The 20,405-nt window shown below is 42.3% G+C and overlaps 1 long non-coding RNA gene across 1 annotated transcript in view; it reads right to left on the reverse strand.

The window, feature by feature from the left end:
* Window positions 1–14,664: 14,664 nt before the first annotated feature.
* LOC146776208 (uncharacterized) overlaps window positions 14,665–20,405 on the reverse strand; it is a 210,124-nt gene continuing 204,383 nt past the window's right edge. Inside the window, exon 3 of the long non-coding RNA XR_014972060.1 lies at window positions 14,665–14,706. This is a non-coding gene — a long non-coding RNA (uncharacterized LOC146776208). The remainder of the gene's footprint in view (window positions 14,707–20,405) is intronic.

Consider the following 20,405-nt stretch of genomic DNA (forward strand, 5'->3'; position numbering starts at 1 on the left):
TGTGTGATTACAAGTCAGTGAGGCATGCATCAATGGTTTGCAACTGTAAATCTGGTAGCAAACCAATGATCTGTTTCTGACTTCAAGGCTGCAGTGACAGCTTATTTGCAAAGTAGAAGTGGGCCCGTGTGGCCCCTTTCTCCTTTGGTAGTCGCTGTGGCAGCGCCAGGGGGAGTAGGAAATAATCCACTACCTGCTCTCACTGAATATTTCTCAAACAGAATTTTTTTTTTTAAAGCAGCTTGGGTTCCTTTAAGGATCTTGGGCTGCTTTAGAAAACAAAAACAAAAAAACATTTTCCATGTTGGAAAGCAATCACAGGAATGGCGGCCTGCTATTCCTTTTCAGGCTCCCATTTCTGTGATTGCAGCCAGTCACAGGGGTGTCACAAATTTCAACCTGCCTAATTAATAATAATTAAGCAGGACATTCTGCAAACCCCTGCAATATGGTGTTTTGTAAACCGGCCTATATGTACATAGGTCACTTTGCATAAACAAATTGCATCAACAAAAACTTGGTGCGTAATTTGCAATCTCTTTTTGTGAAAATAACACTTGTACATCAGGCCCCTAGTTGTTACTATTACCACAGGAGGAACCCAAACGCTCTTTCCAACAGGAAGAAGATTCCATCAGTGGATTTCTCCACAATATATCCCTTTTGTTGAGGGAATTTCCCCAGTAGATTTTTCTATTGCCCAAGACTCTCAAGCTCTGAGGGGTGGGATGTGCCTATACTTTTTTAATTTAAGAAAAACAGTTCCCCTATTTTTTGTGAAAAGGCAACCATATCGGGACAGTTCCTTCCAACAATTTGAAATGCTTTCACTTTAGTGTAAAGAGGGGCGACTCCTGTGCTGTGAAACCTAGGGAGGACAGACAGCTAAACAAGCCTTATTGCCAGGGTGCCTGCTTGTCTGAAAGAAATGTTAATGCGCACAACGCGCAATTGGTCAGTCTGCAAATGTAAAGAATGCTTGGAAGCCGAAATTGGCTTTAATGGAATCACTTGAAACTGTCAAATGACAAAGATTGTTTCTTTTGAGTGGTATTGCGAGGGAGTTACCAGCTGATTTGTAAAGCGTGTGCTATAAAAAGACATTTCTAAAACAATGTGCACAATGTACAGTCTGGGTATTAATAAAACCTATATTTTGGAAGCACTTTTTTTATCCTAAACCTTTTTGCTCATTTTGTAGCAGTCTATCTTATACTGTGTGTAATGAAAGCTGTAAACAATAACGCACATTTTCACAGTTCTTTCTGTCACAGACTGAGACCTTGTAGCATTGAACATACACAAGCCACTATTCTCCACTGCACCAAGAGGATTCTCTGGTAACATACACACACATCTGCAGTGCAGGCGCAACGTCCAGTGGGCTAAAAGGGTTTTAGCCACCTTCCACCTCCCCTGCCAGTTACCATGGACAGGGCTGACAGGCCTTGGACCAGTGCTTAATTTGAGCCTGTGGTTCCCAGTGCTCAGCTCTGGCACTTGATTATCAACATGGACAGTTGTGACAGTCTGTCACTTGGTGTGCTAACAGTTAATTATTAATTCAATATACATTAAAAATTACTATTATCTGCCGTCCAAGCCAATATTATAGCTTTGGAGGCTGGTAATAGTCTGAATTATCACACTTGTAGTAGTGTGATGGTTAATAGTTTTGTTGTTACTATCACTGGCAGCATGGCAGGGGCAATGTGTGGTGCAAGCTGCAGTGGCCTCCTGATGAGAGCCCTGGCACTTACGTTTTATACAAATTAAGCACTGCCGGGGCTGGAGACTGCTTTACTCAGCAAGCAGCTGACTGCTCTGATAGTCTTAAGAACATTTACAGCTACAAGTGTTCTGTTTGCTTAATGCATTTAATTTTCTAATTTCAGCCCAGTCAATGCATGCCTTATTGTTTCCTTGTGTGCAAGCATACAATGATGTATGTGAGTTTATGTATGTAAAGAAATATGTGGAGGTTGCTATTTTCACATTAACCCCCCCTCCAAAAAAACAACAGAGGTGTCATGCAATTCCACAGCTACGACAAAAGACAGAGTGCTAGCCCCACCAGCATGTAGTTATATGACAGAGAAAGCAACAGGGAAATACCCAGTGTTTTAAATGGAAAAGAAGTGCAAGCACTCACTGTTTACAGTACCTGTTTGCTTCTGGGAAGTGCCGGCACTCTCCCATTAAATGTATTGCAGCAGTGCTGAGAAAGGCAAATACTCTCCCATTTAAGTTATAGAAGTGCAGGTACTGAGTACCGACAATAACAGCCTATTTAAAGGACTGGAAATATCTATCTGGCAATGAGTTCGCCATCACAAAAAGTACATTCAAGTATGATGGAATTAGAACATAAGACTTAGTGGTGGTTTGTTTTATTTCCTAGTGCTTCAAGACCTTCCAGAACCTGTAACGCTATTTTACTTGAAAATTATGGAAGGGAGTGTTGGATTTTGACATCCGTATTAAACTAAATATGTGTTGTTTTTATTTAACACTTCATACAGTGTTCCTGATTTTTCTACGTGCTGAAAATAGCAGGTGCGCAGTTTACCAGGCCTCAATTTACCTGCCTCAGAAGGATTGAAGGCTGAACCTGCTTTGCAAAAACCAACCCTGTGACCTGACAATCATGTTATATTTGTGCTGAAAGCATTCCACTACGTGCGATGTCAGTCATTCTACTTAATGCACGTGACAAGCATGTGTTTATGTGTGGGCATAAGTTTATATTTCTGGGTAGGTATATGGTCGAATCCTGCGCCATCTGCTGGGATGTCGATGCAATTCTTTCTCCAGCATACGGTTTGAATCCCAGCAGGCCATCTCAGCCTTTCATCTTTCTTAGACTAGCACAGGAGCTACCAAACTAGTTGACTATGCGCACTTGTTAACTACATTGCAGCGAATCATGAAGCAAGGGGTATGTATGTATAGTACAAAGTAATATGTATTTATTAAATAAAAAAGGAAGAAATAAAAGTTAAGGTTACAATGGATACAAAGGGAACACCTAAAAAACAAAAAAAAGTGCTGATAAACTTCAGGTGACGTGATTTATGTTCTCTTTTAAACAATATAGCACTCTACAAATAATCCTGGAACAATACATATAGTCATGTGGTGCGTTCGGGAGTATTTGTGGTAATTCCGAATTAGACAAGGTTTTGTAGTGCTAAAGGCACTCTTGTGGTCTGACACCCTGTAATGACCTTTGACTACCATTATTTGAATTGACTTTGGTGTGTTATTTTATCCTAGCCTGACTGTACGCCGTCCTGCATATGCCTTGCTTCTCTTAGGGGTTTCTTTCTTGTAATCTTGCAGTCTTTCAGTGGGAGATGTCATGGAGTAGAACAGCCTTGCCAAGAACAGAACGTGTGGGATGTGCATTTGAAAGCATGGGAATAGAGAGAGAGGTGTGGAATGTACTTTTTGTTCTCGAAGTGCAGTGTTATGAGCAGTGGTGAACAAATGTGCACTGTGTTGTACATTGAGAGATGAAGTGTGTGATTCTATAAGCAGTGGTGCACAAATTGTGCATTGTGTTGCACATTGATAAGTATTATGAAGTTCTTACTATTGGCTTTGGCATGGCCTCATGTCATCCTGAATTCTGACTTTGCCTAGCTTGAGCTTTATCTGCGTGCACAGCCACGCTTGCAAGTTGTTTGGGTTAATCACGTTCAAGGATTGTTTTTGTGAGAAATTGTTTAATGTACCATGGAAGGCTTTCGTGAGCTTCGTCAAGATAAAGGCTGGAACATGCAAGAATCTAGAGGGGACGTGGGAACTCCTTTCTGCCATGGAATGCTTGCTTGGAAGCTGGCCAATCCTGGTAAGATTCCTTTGGTGCTGGGAGGAACCCTCTCAAACCTTCTAGTGTGTGTTTTGAGATTATAAAACTGAGGGTTGTCGACTTAAAAACCGGGATTTTGGAATCCGAATGGGGACTGACGCGTGTACTTCGGTATAGCAGAACCCTGGTTGCTGAGGCTCTTAATCCCCCGGTCAGGAGTGGGCTAAGATGCAGTGTATGCTCCAGGTGAAGTGTTGAGATTTGATTACTGCCATTGGGATGTGTGGCCAGAGGCTTTGATCATTTGAGGTGTTTGAGTTTTGATTATTGCCATTGTGATGTGTGGCCCGTGGCTTTGATCATTTGAGGTGTTTTCTTTGTGATGTGTGACTGAGTGAGGTGCACATCCAAAGTAATAATTTGATGTATCTAGTGTATATATATCTTTCTGATCTCTCTTGCAGGACGTCCCATATTATATTTGCTTGAGACTTATCTCATATTATTTGCTACTTGTTTATTCATCAGTATTATTCATGCATTTACTGTTGCATTTACCAAGTGTGTTGTTATTATTGCATGTATATAAACATATATATCTTTAAATATATTTGAACCTTCTGCATTTGGCATCTGGGAAAGCCTTGCTGTGTGAGAGCATTGTGTAAAATAAAACCCCAAGCCTTATTCTAAAAAGAGAGTCTTTGCATTTTGTAAAATAAAACCCTTTTCTAGGTGTTGTTTTCGTGTTATGTCTCCTGCTTCGCTGTGTGTTTTGAGCCACCGTGTGGGAGATTGTGTCTTATCTGAAAGGTGAAGCAAGACATTTGGCGTCACTCGAGGATTCGAAAAAGTGCAATTTTAAAAGTGGAAGATGCTCTCTAAAATGCCTATGTTTTCAGTTGCAGGCTCCCAGATGCCAACTAAGTTATTTGAGTGGGAGATTGCCTCTTTCAAAGAGGGAAACAATTTGGTATTTGAGACAGAAATAGCGGTGTTATTTTGAATGCATTGGTTAGCATGTATCAAAAATGTGAACAGGAAAAAGAATGTAGTGAACTGATAAGAGAGTTAGCTGATGCTCAGTTTGAAAACAACTCTTTGAAAAAAAAGTTAAACATATACCAAGCTCCGAAGCTATTTGTTTTGCCAGGCTGTTCAGATAGCCAGAGTGATTCATTCGTCAAAAATGTGCCAGTTAATCTGCAGGTTTCACAGGCGGTTTTAATTAATTCTTTTGAGGGCGTTCCTGAGTCAGAAATTAAGTTGAACCGAGAAAATGTAAACGTGCAGGAAAATACACAAACCAGTCTATTAGAATTAGTGATCGTTGTTTGCAGTTATAAATCAGACATGTCAGTAAATGACAAACCTTGCTTTATATGGAAAGATGCTATTTTGAAAAAGGAAATGCCACAATGTGCTTTTGAATCTGCACAACAGACTGTGCAATGTGTTTAAAATTTGTGGTCAATTCAGAATGGAGACAGTGAATTTTGTGTGCCAGTTCAGGGGCAGTGTGCTACTTCTAGTAATTGTGAAAAACAAGGAAAGAAGAGTATGCTTTTAGACTTGTGCATTGAAACATTTTTAAATTCTGGAGAATATTTTGCTTGCACTGTGACAGATACAGGGCAGACACTGCTGATTTTGACTTCTGCTCTGATAGATACAGGACACTTTTGATTTTGAGTGGTGTTCTGACAGACACTCAATTATCTGTGTGTTTTTACGCTGTAACAGATACAGAACATATACAGATGCTTTTGTGCTTTTGCACACTGACAGACACTGGGCAGATGACAATAAGACATAATGTGATTTTGACTTTTGAATTTGCTCAAATGCAATGACAAGAAGCAAATGTTATCAAATGTTACATACAGACAGAAACTGCAGTTGTGCATGAGCAGTTGGTGCAGGTCCCAATAGAAAGTCCAGTGGTGGTGTTTGAGGTGCCTGAGGGTCAGGCTTCCCCAGTGAAGTGGCAAATTTTACTGCAAAGCGCAGCTACTGTATATGCTTATGGTTGTATACATTCACTAGACAGAACCTTTAATTCCCTTACAGATGAATAGGCTAAAGTCTTGGAGACAGAGGTGGTGACACACAATTCTGATTTGGTGTGCATGACTAAGTGCAAGCACCTAGGAGATAAAGATCATACAAACAGGTGGGTAGAGAATGAAGGGATGCATATCCCTCTAGATTTACCTAGAACTGTGATTCCTATGTGCCAGTATGCACAGCACAGACCAGTCCCACAGAAGGTGACGGGCCAGTTGAAGAAGGGAAAATTTCCAGAGCAAATAGAGCAAATGAATTGCCTTGGGCTTCTACCAAATGATAAAGGGAGCACGTATTCAGCAGTGAGTGGAAAAATAGTCAGGAAGGAGACTGCCCCAGCCCTTCTTACTGTGCAGGGAAAAGGAGAGTTTTACTCCAATACCAAGAATTCAGAGGCCCTAGTGTGGGTAGAATTCTCAGGTAATTCCCCAGAGCCAGCAGAGAACCGTGCAGACAGAAATGATAATATTGTGTCTTCAGACCCCCAAAAATATGCGCTTTTTGAAAAATATTTTTGGGGAAGAAGAATGATGCTTGTTTCTTTTCCAGATCATCCTGCAACGTGTTGGTCTACCTGATGTCCCTGAGCTGCAAGTGGGTGCCTGTGTCTGAGTGTGCCCTGTGAGGGTGTGGGACCCCTCCGTCCCCCCCAACCCTGGAGTTATCACCAGACAGTGCAAGCTGACATCCTTCGGCTGAACAAATCAGACAAACTAACCAAGCGACTGATCATGGACTGATATCATAAACATGAAGTAAAATGTTCACAGTTATACTTTTGAATGCAAGAAGGCTGTGTGTCTTTCACACAGAAGGACATTATTTGTTCTGGAGATGCTGTTTTTCAATTATAAGATGAAAAGAATATGATGATGTTGCCTTTATTTTTTAAGCACAAAATATATAAGTTTGACTGCTTCAACAGTAGAATTTCCAGAATAAGCCATTTGTGACAGGAGCATTACTGAGTTCATATGCTTCATTCTATTTGTGCATTCATTTTTTGTATCCATCATACATCTATTATTCAGATATGCAGGAGCTATTTTTACATGTTTTAAAATGATTGTTATATGCTTTTATAATTTCACTGTTTTGATGTGTGTTTTAACAATATTTGTGCTTTCAGTTCAGCACGAGTCTATAATGTCACTGTTTTAACACGTGCTTCAATCATAGTTGTGTTTTCAGTTAAGAAGTTCAGTTTTTTTTATATATGTGTGTTATAATAGTCATAGGTCATAGGGTGGAATGTAGTGCTAGAGGCACTCTTCTGGTCTGACACCCTGTGATGACCTTTGACTACCATTATTTTATTTGACTTTGGTGTGTTATTTTATCCTAGCCTGAATGTACGACGTCCTGCATGTGCCTTGCTTCTCTTAGAGGTTTCTTTCTTGTAATCTTGCAGTCTTTCAGTGGGAGATGTCACGGAGTAGAACAGCCATGCCAAGAACAGAACGTGTGGGATGTGCATTTGAAAGCATGAGAGAGAGAGGTGTGGAATGTACTTTTTAGTCTCGAAGTGCAGTGTTATGAGCAGTGGTGCACAAATGTGCACTGTGTTGTACATTGAGAGATGAAGTGTGTGATGCTATAAGCAGTGGTGCACAAATTGTGCATTGTGTTGCACATTGATAAGTATTATGAAGTTCTTACTATTGGCTTTGGCATGGCCTCATGTCATCCTGAATTCTGACTTTGCCTAGCTTGAGCTTTATCTGCGTGCACAGCCACGCTTGCAAGTTGTTTGGGTTAATCACGTTCAAGGATTGCTTTTGTGAGAAATTGTTTAATGTACCCTGGAAGGCTTTCGTGAGCTTCGTCAAGATAAAGGCTGGAACATGCAAGAATCTAGAGGGGACGTGGGAACTCCTTCCTGCCATGGAATGCTTGCTTGGAAGCTGGCCAGTCCTGGTAAGATTCCTTTGGCGCTGGGAGGAACCCTCTCGAACCTTCTAGTGTGTGTTTTGAGATTATAAAACTGAGGGTTGTTGACTTAGAAACCGGGATTTTGGAATCCGGATGGGGACTGACGCGTGTACTTCGGTGCAGCAGAACCCTGGTTCTGAGGCTCTTATCCCCGGCTGTTAATCCCCCGGTCAGGAGTGGGCTAAAATGCAGTGTTTGCACCAGGTGAAGTGTTGAGTTTTGATTATTGCCATTGTGATGTGTGGCCAGTGGCTTTGATCGTTTGAGGTGTTTGAGTTTTGATTATTGCCATTGTGATGTGTGGCCAGTGGCTTTGATCATTTGAGGTGTTTTCTTTGTGATGTGTGTCTGAGTGAGGTGCACATCCAAAGTAATAATTTGATGTATCTAGTGTATATATATCTTTCTGATCTCTTGCAGGACATCCCATATTATATTTGCTTGAGTCTTATCTCATAATATTTGCTGCTCGTTTATTCATCAGAATTATTCATGCATTTAACTGTTGCATTTACCAAGAATGTTATTATTATTGCATGCATATAAACATATATATCTCTAAATATATTTGAATGTTCTGCATTTGGCATCTGGGAAAGCCTTTCTGTTAGATAGGATTGGGTAAAATAAAACCCCAAGGCTTATTCTAAAAAGAGAATCTTTGCATTTTGTAAAATAAAACCCTTTTCTAGGTGTTGTTTTTGGGTTATGTCTCCTGCTTCGCCTTGTGTTTTGAACCACCATGTGGGAGATTCTGTATTAACTGAAAGGCGGAGCAAGACAGGCTTTTGAATAACACTCTAATCAGTGTTAGAGTAACACAGATTCACTGTTGTATAGTTGCTTTATTGTGCCACCACCGGTGGCAGCACCCTGCCACATTGAAGCTGGGACCTGTACATCTAGACCCTTTACTCGGGACTGGCTAGAGCAGGCAGACAGTGCTGCTCGCAAAAATAAAAAAAAATTCCATAGCGCAGATTATCATTTTACCGTTCCTGCCTGCACCCATTGCACTTTTTTTGTTGCAGTTTCATATAGCGCAAACTAGACCCCAAGTTATCAGAGCGCTTTACATGAGCACCAGTTAATTCTCATTGGAAATTCATTACCATGTCATCTTTTTTGTTTAACCATTTTGATCAATTTCAAATAAACCGGAAAAAAAAACATTTAACCGTAGTTGTGTTAGTGTTTTCGCTGAGCCACCATTTTAGACATATCAGAAACCATATTGCACTCAGCCTCATCCACCCCATCCTCACCTATGAAGAGGGTGTTTCCCATCCTCTTGCATCTTGTACTTCCTCCCTCATCCCAGACGATTCTGGGACATATATTGTTAAGGTGATGCAGCAACTTTATTATTTTTTCCTCTACCGTCCCTGCCTTTTTCCCCATTATTCCTACATCTTTGCAAATTTCCTCAGGCATCTCTGCCTTTATAAATGGCCTTTTCGACCTTCATTGACAACTCCATGTTTTCACACCAAGAATCAAATTCTGGCGCCACTTGTGCGCCCCATAGCCACACAATGTTCTTTCTCGCTACTACCAGCCCAGTTTCATACATTTGTTCCCCAGATTTTGGTGGGACGTCAAAGTCCCAAATCCCAGCAATGCCAGTCGTGCCATCAGATCCACTGAATTCTCAGTCGCCTTAAATGGGTATTCCCCAACTCTATTTCAAAACGCCTAACCTGAGGTCAGTCCTATAATTCATGCAGGAAGGTTCCTTCACATCCACATCTCCATGGACATTCACCCAGTGTGATCTTAGCAAAAAATATAAGTTGTGTGTGCGTAAATATGAGATGATGCAGGATTTTTAATTGAACATGTCTGAACACCTCTTGTATTTCTACCTCAGAGGAAAGTTTACGTGCTTCTTCCCAATCCACATCTTCCAGTTTACCAGCATCCTTTTCACATCTGTTTCTCAGGCTCCCTAGCATATCTGTGGTGTTATTGAATAACGTTTTTTATGATTTTGATATTGCTTTAGTCAGTAGTAGTTTGAGAACTCTGTCTGTGTATTTAAGTGGAGAACTATCCTGAGGGCTATCTACTTATCTTTATACCATTGCTGGGTGGGCCTCATTTATATAGATAATTATAGTGTTGGAAATTCTGCTGAGAAAATTCCAACTTCATGGTTTCAAGGAATTTCATATTATTTCCGAATATCCCCTCCATATCTACATATTACCTAAAACCAGACAAATCCCTGCAACCACACCAGGAGTGCCGGAACACTGCCAGTTCTCCAAACCGGACCATAGAACCTTGGTATGCAGATTGGGCTGGGGTAGATTCTGAATGACTCTGAGTTAAATTCTAGCTCCTTAATTCTCAATGGGATACCATCCTCTGCTACCAGAATTTTGTTGAAGTGGGATGTGATTTGCATTATTTTTAAAACAATCACGAATTGCTGCTAAACTGTTCTTTTTAAAAAACCTGAAGAAATGTCCTTTTAACTGCGTCGCACTTTACTTCACTCACCTGTCTTCCTCACTAAACAGCACTGCTCCCCGGTCCACCACGGGTTGTCTCGATTGCGTGGAGGGAGTACTCGGCAACATTCCACACCTACTTCCGGGCAGGAGACCGGAGGGGGCAGAGCTTCTCCACTATTTAGCCCACATGCCACAAGCTTCGCACAGCGGACGCGCGCAGGCTGAAGGCAAGCTGAAGCGTTTCTATTTTTAAAACAATCACAAATTGCTGCTAAACTGTTCTTTTTAAAAAACCTGAAGTTTCCTTTTAACTGCGCCGCACTTTACTTCACTTACCTATCTTCCTCACTAAACCACACTGCTTCCCAGTCCACCACGGGTTGTCCCGATTGTGTGGAGGGAGTACTTGGCAACATTCTCCACCCACTTCATGGCAGGAGATCGGAGGGGGCGGAGCTTCTCCACTATTTAGCACACATGCCACAAGCTTCGCACAGCAGACGTGCGCAGCGGGTGCACCACCGGCACGCCAAAGTCAAGCCTGTCTGTGCCCGTCCACGTCTGGCCGTGGCCAAGGGCCACAACCCCGGCCCGTCCCATGACCCATATTAGATTCTATAGCCCACACTCCCTACTCAACCTAAGAGGAACGACATCTGAAAACTGCCGTCACTTGTGGAATGTAGCAGTTGAACACATCGACTGTCCACATTGTGGGTTTAACTTTCAGCCGGTCATTAAGGCACCGAACCCCCCTGTAAATCGTTTCCATATAAAGATGTTCCTGCTAAACTGCAGATCGTTCCCTAAGCATGCCACTGAAATCACCTTACTATTGGAGGCACTTAATCCTGATGCCCTCTTCTTTACGGAAACGTGGCTTAATAATGAGTCCAAGCCGGTCAAAATCTCCCTCACTGCTACCGCATACAACGAGAGGATCATAAGGAAGGCAGAGGGGGGGGGTTTAGTGATTGTCTTTAAAGACCATTTTAATTGCCGCATTTCCCCAGACCAGGTATCAGACTGCAAGAGTCTTTTCTCCTCCATTGACTTCTCCCCCACTATCACCTTCTCTGGGCTACTAATATCCCGCCCACCCGGGGCCCTAGGTCAATTCCTCAATACCCTTCCACTAACCATCACTAATCTAGCCTGCTCGCCATCCAACTTCATAGTATTGGGGGATCTTAATATTCACCTAGACAACACCTCTGATCATACCACTAATGAACTGACCATGAGCCTCTCTGCACTTCAGCTAAAGCAGTTAGTATCCGAACCCACCCACATTAAAGGCCACTTACTTGACTCCGTTTTTAGCAACTGCACCGATCTTACATCAGGAGTACCGACCCCGCTTTCCTGGTCTGATCACTTCCTGATTCCCTTGACCTGGGAAATCCTGGACCACACCCTTCGTTCCAATTCAACCTCACGCCGGGAATGCAACTCGTCCAAGCTTCCCAGAGAACTATGGATCTCAGCCCTCGAAACTTCCAGACCTAACAGGGACCCTAACCCTATCTTAGCCAATGAGAAATGTAACTGCTGGATCCAGAGCTCCTTAGACGATGTGCTCCCTATGAGGCACACCCATAAAAAATGTAGAGCAAAGACGTCCCCTTGGTACTCCCCTAAGTTACGGGAACTCCAACAACACTGCAAAAGTTGAGAGAGGAAATGGAGACAGACCTATGCAGTCCGAATATAGGGAGGCAATAAAAACGTATAAAGGCGAAATTAAAGTTGTTCAAGCCACCTTTTAACGAGGAAAAAATCAATGCAGCTTTTAACTCTCTCAAGGAAATCTTTCGGATCGCCAAAACCCTTTCAAAACTGCCCCAAAAGCAACCGACCACGGATGATGCTCTATCCCGCTGTAACAACCTGGTGGTCCACCAGGAAATACAAAATATATACTCCACCCTTACTCCTAACCAGTCTGAATTAACTCTGGCCCCCACTAATTGCACAGGATGCGGAACTCAAGCTACATTGGAGCTACTCCCCCACTGGACCTCGTAACTTTAGACTCCATCATGCACCAGGTAAAGTCGGGCTCCCTCTTAGATCCAGCGCCCCCCGTGCCTTGCTACCAGTCATAGCAAACATCCTACCGACTGTTCTCGACCTGCTGAACGCCTCCATTTCCTCGGTAGTGGTTCCTCCGGCATGGAAATGTGCTTTGGTAAAGGCTCTCTTAAAAAAGCCCAATCTGGACCAGAACAACCTGAGCAACTATCACCCCATCTCCCTCCTTCCCTGGCTGAGTAAGATTTTGGAAACATACATCAACTCAGTGCTAGTAGAGTTTCTAGAAACCAACAACCTACTCCATCTTTCACAGACCGGCTTCCGTCCCCAAAATGGGACCGAAACCGCCCTCCTTGCAGTAATGGAGGAGGCAAGGAGGATCTTGACTCATGGAGGTTCTGCGGCAATCATTCTTCTCGACCTCAGTGCCGCATTTGACACTGTAAACTATGTCACGTTGATTCTGAAACTTGGGAACCTGGGTGTGTCAGGCAATGCCATCGCTTGGATATAATCCTTCCTAGGTGAACGATCCTTCCAGGTTGTTGAAGGTGATGCTGTCTTCAAACGGATGCCCCTCAGCTGTGGTGTGCCTCAGGGCTCTTCCCTGAGCCCCACACTATTCAATATTTACATGAGTCCCTTGGCAGAGATTGTCCGTCCATTAGTTATAAACATCATTACCTACGCTGATGACACTCAGCTCGTGGTGGCATTAAACCACCCCGAAAAGTCACCAAGCAACCTAGAAAGCTGTCTTGAGGAGGTTGCCAAATGGATGAAACTCTCTTGCCTAAAGCTCACTGGGGACAAAACCGACCTTATGCTTCTCAGAAACTCCCCCTCTTTTAACTCAGAGCAACTCTGGACGAAATGCCTTGGCCCCGCTCCAGTCCCCAAAGGCCAGATCAAAAGCCTTGGCATACGGCTGGACCGCTCAGTTTTAATTACCAAGTGGCAAAAACCTTCTGCTGCCTGCTACGGCCTGCTGAGGATGTTACGTAAAATACACCCCCTTCTCCCATTTCAAGCAAAAAAAATCACGGTACAAGGCCTTATCCTATCCCTCCTGGATTATGGGAATGCCCTGTACCTAGGGGCCCGCAATCCACCATACGCACACTCCAGATAATCTAAAACTGTGCAGCCTGCATGCTCCTCCAGACCCCCTATCGACAGTCCGCAGGTCCAGCATTAAGGAGCCGCCACTGGCTACCTCAGGGAGAGAATCCAATTTAAAGCCATGTGCATTGCACACAAGGCTTTTTGGAAGAAGGGCCCTTTAATCAGCCGGTCCATGATAACTCCCTACCAGCCCAACAGGCACCTCTGCTCAGCATCCTTCTCCCTCGCCCTACTACCTAGAATAAAGAGAGCTAGATGCGGCGGACGCTTTTTCTCCTACAACTCCGTCAAGCTTTGAAATGCTCTTCCCCTACACATGAGGACAGAGCCCAATCTCCTACCCATTCACAAACTTTTTAAAACCCTACTTTTTAACAACTGCCTCTAGGCCGCTGAGTTCCTTTCTCCTCTCTGCGTCCGTCTACAGCGCTGGGATGCCTCAGGGTAGCGATCGTGCTATATAAATGTTTTTTCATTTCATTTAATTTCATTTCATTGTGCAGAATGTTGGTGCATATTCAAGTACAAGCTGCACTCGAACACATGAACCTTTAGTTCTAGGCTGACGCTTAACATCAACAATACATCAATGACAGTGTAGCACATTAGGCCACAAAAGGATGACAGAGAGTAGTAGAAGGTTTATTATCAGATTTGAAAAGTTACAAACTCAAATCATTTAAAGTTATCAAAGATAAATGGTCCGTATATGAATATCTCCCTTTTATAATTCAAGTCAATTCACAATTAGCAAATACAAATCAAAACGGTAAGAATTGTCATAGAGCAAATTGAGCAAATTCTGTTTCCCATTAACTGAAGATTCTCTAATATGCTAAGTTAAAGAAAATCAGGAACATTTTTGTGATAAGTCAAGTAGAAGGTGTCAGCAAGTAAAGCCTCTGAAAAGCAAAATCAATTAAAAATTCTGTCAAGTAAGGGAGAAAAGATTTTCTCAGCAGTCTTACTCTTTGAGCAGGAGATAAATAAGAGTTCTGACCTCAAGAGAATGGAAAGGGGCATCTGAATTTAACATGCTCAGTAAATCACAATTAAACCACATAATTATTTAGAAGTGAGGAACAGCTTCTCACAGTTGCCATGAAGAGAACCAATCAAACTCTTAACATGTCATGATAAAAGGTTTTTAATTTTCTTGCCAGACATCACACAATGGGCATTTTCTGCTGCGAAGCATTCAAGAGATATCTTGGTGCAGGATGATACATCGCGGTCGGCCTGTCCTCATCGCAGATATGGATTATTCACTGTCTATGAAACATATACACAATAAACAATTATACCGAAACCAAATGCATAAATAATTCTCATAGAAACTAAAACATTTTGTAACATTCTAATTCATGTAAACTACTGCACCAAGAGAAAGGAAAAATACAAAACAAATACATAACTTTTCGTTTAACATGAGTTACTTGAACTGAGGCCTACATTACCTTTGGCCAACTTAACGTGAACATCACCTTTTATATAAAAAAAGAAAGGGATGATGGCAGTGGTAATAGCAAACTGCTAGCACATCTGTCTGAATCTGAGGTAAGTACATAGGTAAGTACATAAGATACGTAAGGTGTGCTCAAATGGATCAACACTATGCCACCTCAATAGTGTATATAAATATATGAAAAAGAAGACTTTTACATAGAAGCAAATAACAAACAATCCAGAGCACTACACCAGTATAGTCATTTCGATCTGCCAATCTTGCAAACCCAACTTTAATTTTCAGGCATTCAAGTCCAGAATTTGTTGACACGCAGGTCCATGGATGAGCAACACAGCCGACACGTTGCGACTTTTTCAAGGCTTGTCAATCTTTCTAGGCGTGGAAGTCAGGAGAAAGTCTCTCTCACATATGTAGATTAGCCCAACAAGAAATTCAGTCCTTGGATCCCCAAGGACTGTATAGTCTAGGGAACGGACTCTAGTGTAGCAGACCTCTGGTTTATACCACATACTCAAAATTGTCAGTGTTCACCACCACGTTCGGTGGGAACAGCAAAGAGAACACAGGCTATGTTCGGTCCGATTTGTGAACAGTGAGCCCATTGCATCGCCACGGGCTGCTACAGGCTCACTGTTCACATATCGGGCCAAACACAGCCTGTGTTCTCTTTGCTGTTCCCACCTAATGTGGTAGTGAACACTGACACTTTTGAGTACTTGGTATAAACCAGAGGTCTGCTACACTAGAGACCGTTCCCTAGACTATCCAGTCCTTGGGGATCCAAGGACAGCATTTCTTGTTTGGCTAATCTACATATGTGAGAGAGACTTTCTCCTTACTTCCTCGTGTATAAAGAATGACGAGCCTTTAAAAAGTTGTCATTATGATGAAACATGTGTCGGCTGTGTTGTTCATCCAGTCAGAGATGTTTTAAGGCATGGGCAAAGTGGGCTCTGGCCCAGGGCCCCAGTCTTTCAGTGGGGCCCCTGATAGAGCAAGCTATGTTCTGCAGAGAATCTTGTCCAGATGACCTTGAATAATTTTTAAACAGATTGTTGTAGATAGCATTTTTCTATCATTTATTTTTAATGTGTGAGAGTCTATGACAGACATTTTGCAGACAAAATGTGTTTGTTTCATGCAACAGCCATATAAAAGGTTTCTTTTGGATCAATACAAGACCTCACATATGAGAAATGGGAGGATGTGACAGAGATTATATGCAGTAATATTAGTGAGCTGCTGCTGTGTTGCGATACTGAAAACACACATCACTATCCCTGAATATCAGATGTACACACATTTAGAACTTGACCAAAGAGGGCATGAAAGAGCTGAAACTGGATCATACAATCAAAGCTGTTCCGAACAGGGACCCCCAAAATACATTTGGCCCAGGTCCCCCAAAATCCTTAAAACGTCCCTGCATCCAGTGACCTGTGTGTCAACAAATTCTGGATTTGAATGCCTGAAAATTAAAGTCGGGTCTGCAAGATTGGCAGATCGAAATGACTATACTTGTGTAGTGCTCTGGATTGTTTGTTATCACCCTTTATATATTTGCATATGTGGTGCAAGTGAATATAAGCTAAACTCAAGAATAGTGACGGAACCTCACAATCTCAAAGAAAAGCCTTGACATGAAGGAATAATTTGGTGGGTCAGGGCAGAAGATATGCCTTTTTTTTATTCAAATGAGTGCCAAATTATTATTTGTAACTTTTATGGTATTAAGAAACCAAATGAAGAGCACAAACTGAGTGCTAAATGATGGCCAGACTCTGCATTTATCCTCAGTGTGACCATTTTCTAACTGAGACCCTCTAAAAGTTCCCTTCACTAATACATTGCAATCATCATAAAATACTGGTTGGTCTGACAAGTGTTTAAAAAATACTATTATTGAGGAAGTGTACATCCAGCTAAATTTGTAAAACAGTAAATGCGGGGCCCAAAGATTTGTTCAAAGCTCACCGCTGGCACTATCAAATGTCAAGTTGTTGATACCAAGACTGGCTAGTATTGATATCATCTTATGTCTCTTTCATCCACCATAGGGCACTCCCAGCCCTTTTATCTCATTCTTTCAGGTTCATTTTCACCCCTGCTTTCTTTCTTTGTGACTGTTTTTCATTTTTTCTCTTCCTCATTCTTTTCCCCTTTCGTGTTTTTCTCTTTCTTGCTCTAGTTCAAAGTCTGATGAGTAAACATAAGTGCAGGTGCACCCCACCTGTAACCACTGGCTCAAATTAAGCACTGGGTACATCTCCCCCTTTCAACTTCATCGCCCACCATTCAGTTCCTTCATGCTATCCCCAAATGGCTAAGATCCAAAGTCAAAAAAACCCAAGCAGGGTTTCTGAAGTTCCTCCATTAGATTGTGCCCAATTAGAGAGCGTCAAAAGAGCAAATCGTATTACTGGCAATTGAATAGACTTAATTTAACCCTTTCAGAAAGACTGAAACATATGGGGCCGCATTATACATGCGGAGCATATTCCTTCATTGCGCTTGGTGCACCTTTTAAAAGGTGCGGTCAGCGCAATGAAGGATAATGCACCATATTATGGTGAATGCGCTTCTCCCAGGGCAGCCGCAAACTTGCGCTGGCCCCCAGGGCAGCGCATTCAAGTGAAATAGGGAGCGGCTTTGAAGAAGCTGCTCTGTGTTTCACTGTGCAGGCGGAAACCCGCCTGCACCTTGAAAGAGGATTAGAGATCCACATGCAGGCAGATGCAGTCAGTGACTGCACCCACCTGCAAGGAAGTGTCTGGGGGGTCCATAGGACCCCCTTTCTCCCCTCCTGAGGGCTTCTTTCAGTGGGAGCATTGACAGTGCGCCACATTTTAGGTGGTGCACTGTCAGTGCACCTCCTGGGAGCTTCTTAGTCTCTGCGCCTGTAATGCAGCCGGGGTGCAGGGGCAAAGGAATTCCCTCATTTGCATGGGGCATAGCCCCATGCAATTGAGGGGATGCCCCATGAAGATAGCGCTGGCGCTTTACATGCACCAGCGCTATCGGTATACCAGAGGGGCCACACAAGCGTCTGCGGCCCCTTCTGTAATACCAAAGTCCCCCTGGGGCATGCAAAGTAGGTGAAAACACCTGTTGCGCCCACGGGGCACTTTGTGTAATGTGGCCCCTGATCTGTAAATCACTGCACATGGTATTGGAGACAAACTGTAAACCCAGCAAAAAGCAGGCGCAGAAACAGTAAAATACCATCCCCGAAATGTACCTCACATCACATTAGTGGACAGACTAAAAACAGGAATCACCCACACATAAACCCACAAAATATGGCCCATAAGGAGACTATATAACACAATCAACCTCCGAAAGAGTGCCCATGAGCGGTATGTGCCCACAAAAGGGACAGGGGAAGATTGCAGATTCAGGGATTGTATCTGCCCTGCAGAGTGAGTCAGCCCTCCTCCAGCCTAGTGCTTGAAACCACATTTTATATCAAAAAGAGAAGTCACAGTGACCTAATTTGACAATAAGGAGGCAAAACACTAAACAGCAAGGTAGTCTGGTCTTATAGAAAGCTCTGGTCACAAGACATAAAGTTAATCAGAATTCAGTTTGTAATAGGTATTCAATTTAAAAAATGCTTCCTGTGAGAGCCTGGCAGGTCCAGTCACCATCAACAGCCCTTTGACATTAACACACATTGACATAGCTAATAAGTCTCTACTTTAAGGAAAAGGAAAAAAATAAATTCAAAATACTAAAGGGACAGTGAACATATCTTATGGTATTTCCAAGCAGTACATTCAATTTAATGTTTTTAATCTTTATAAATGGCATGGTTTATTTTCAAATATTGTTTACTTAGAAAACTCCAAACACAATTAAAAAAAAATAAAGAAGTGTCAGAATGTAAAGGAAAATGCTTGTTAAGGCTTAATTTACTTTCCACAGGATTCAGCCATTTAATCCACTGTAGCAGCCTAGGGTATACATGTACGGGCCTCCAGGAGAATATCTTGCTAAGTACACATTCTGCACCAGCTGCCTGTATACAGAGTATATACCCTTTCCCCCAGCACCATAAATGCTTTTTGAGCAAAAACGTGTGTTTTTTCATGCGATATGTGGACTGCACGAGAGAAAATAAAAACAAACCTCAAAGTCTGCTCTTCAGTCATATTCCTGCAGAAATGTCCTTGTTGCTGTGCTTTTACAGAATAGCTTTTAGGGTTAGTGAGCAACACATTAGTAGGAGGGGCTTGTTGAGAGGAAGCAGCATACAAAAGAGAAAGATAGGAAACAAAAGGAATCTCATAGAGTGCAAAATAAAAAAGATATTGGAAAACAACAGAAGAGTGAGGAAAATAAGAGGGAGTACATCCTCTTCCCCAAACAAATTATACTATGAACAACGTGGACGAACCCATAGATAAGTGTTGTCACTTATATCGACACAATATGATGTTGCAGAGTACAGACATCCAATGGATTTGTAAGAAGAGCCCTCACCCACCAACCTAGTTGGTGGCATGCTTCATCTTTGGGGTCCCAGCTGGGCTGTCGAGTACAACCCAGCTGTGCTTCAACGCCTGACTACAGCGGAGCATTTTTTTTTGTTGTGCAGTGAGGTAAGTGCTAGGTGGTGAAGATTAAAAATGTCTCTAAGAATGCCCACTTGTAAAACTTTATTGAAGGTTAAAAACTGGCAACGGGATATAGTGAAGATAAAAGTGTTACTTCAACATCCGTTAGGTGTGGGACCCACGGATATTGAAGTAACACTTCCCAGCTGGGTTGTACTCAACAGCCCAGCTAGGACCCAATGATGAAGCATGTCACCAACTAGGTTGGTGGGTGAGGGGTCTTTTTACAAATCCATTGGATGTCTGAACTCTGCAACATCATATTAAGTCGATATACGTGGAGACACTTATCTATGGGTTTGTCCACGTTGTTCATAGTAAAATAAAAAAGATAAACATTTTTTTTCCAAATAGGAGCTGTGGAAGGATACAAATCACTCAATGAAATGGATCAGTATAAAGGAATGAAAACAATGTGGCAAAGTGAAAACACAACCAAAACATGACTGAACAGCCACTAGTTAAAGAAACAGAGAAATAAGTGCAATGAACACAAACCTACCTGAAGGGTCTCAAAAAATGACACCCATGATAAAACAGTATGTAGTTGGAGGTCAACAGGAAGTATACCCGAATAAAGGGTTGACGTGGAAACTGTTTTTAAAAACCCTTTTTAAGGGGGCAAGTAAATTGCCTCTTTCTCAACAGTAAGTGTTTAGTTAATAAACACAAAAACACACTATAAATGTGTGCATGCTAACCCTAATTTTGCAAATCCAGAAATTGTGGCTTCAGCACACTTATGAAGTTTCTGTTTTTGCAAATGCACTTTGTGCATGACTGTTAGAATCCGGGTTCTCTGGTTAGCACAGGTAGGTACTTGTGACAAGCAGGGAACCTTTCCTCTAGTCAGGGTAAGGGGTTACACTACTAAAATAACCCCTGCT

The sequence above is a fragment of the Triturus cristatus genome, chromosome 12 (assembly GCF_964204655.1).
Source record: "Triturus cristatus chromosome 12, aTriCri1.1, whole genome shotgun sequence".
Lineage (NCBI taxonomy): Eukaryota > Metazoa > Chordata > Amphibia > Caudata > Salamandridae > Triturus > Triturus cristatus.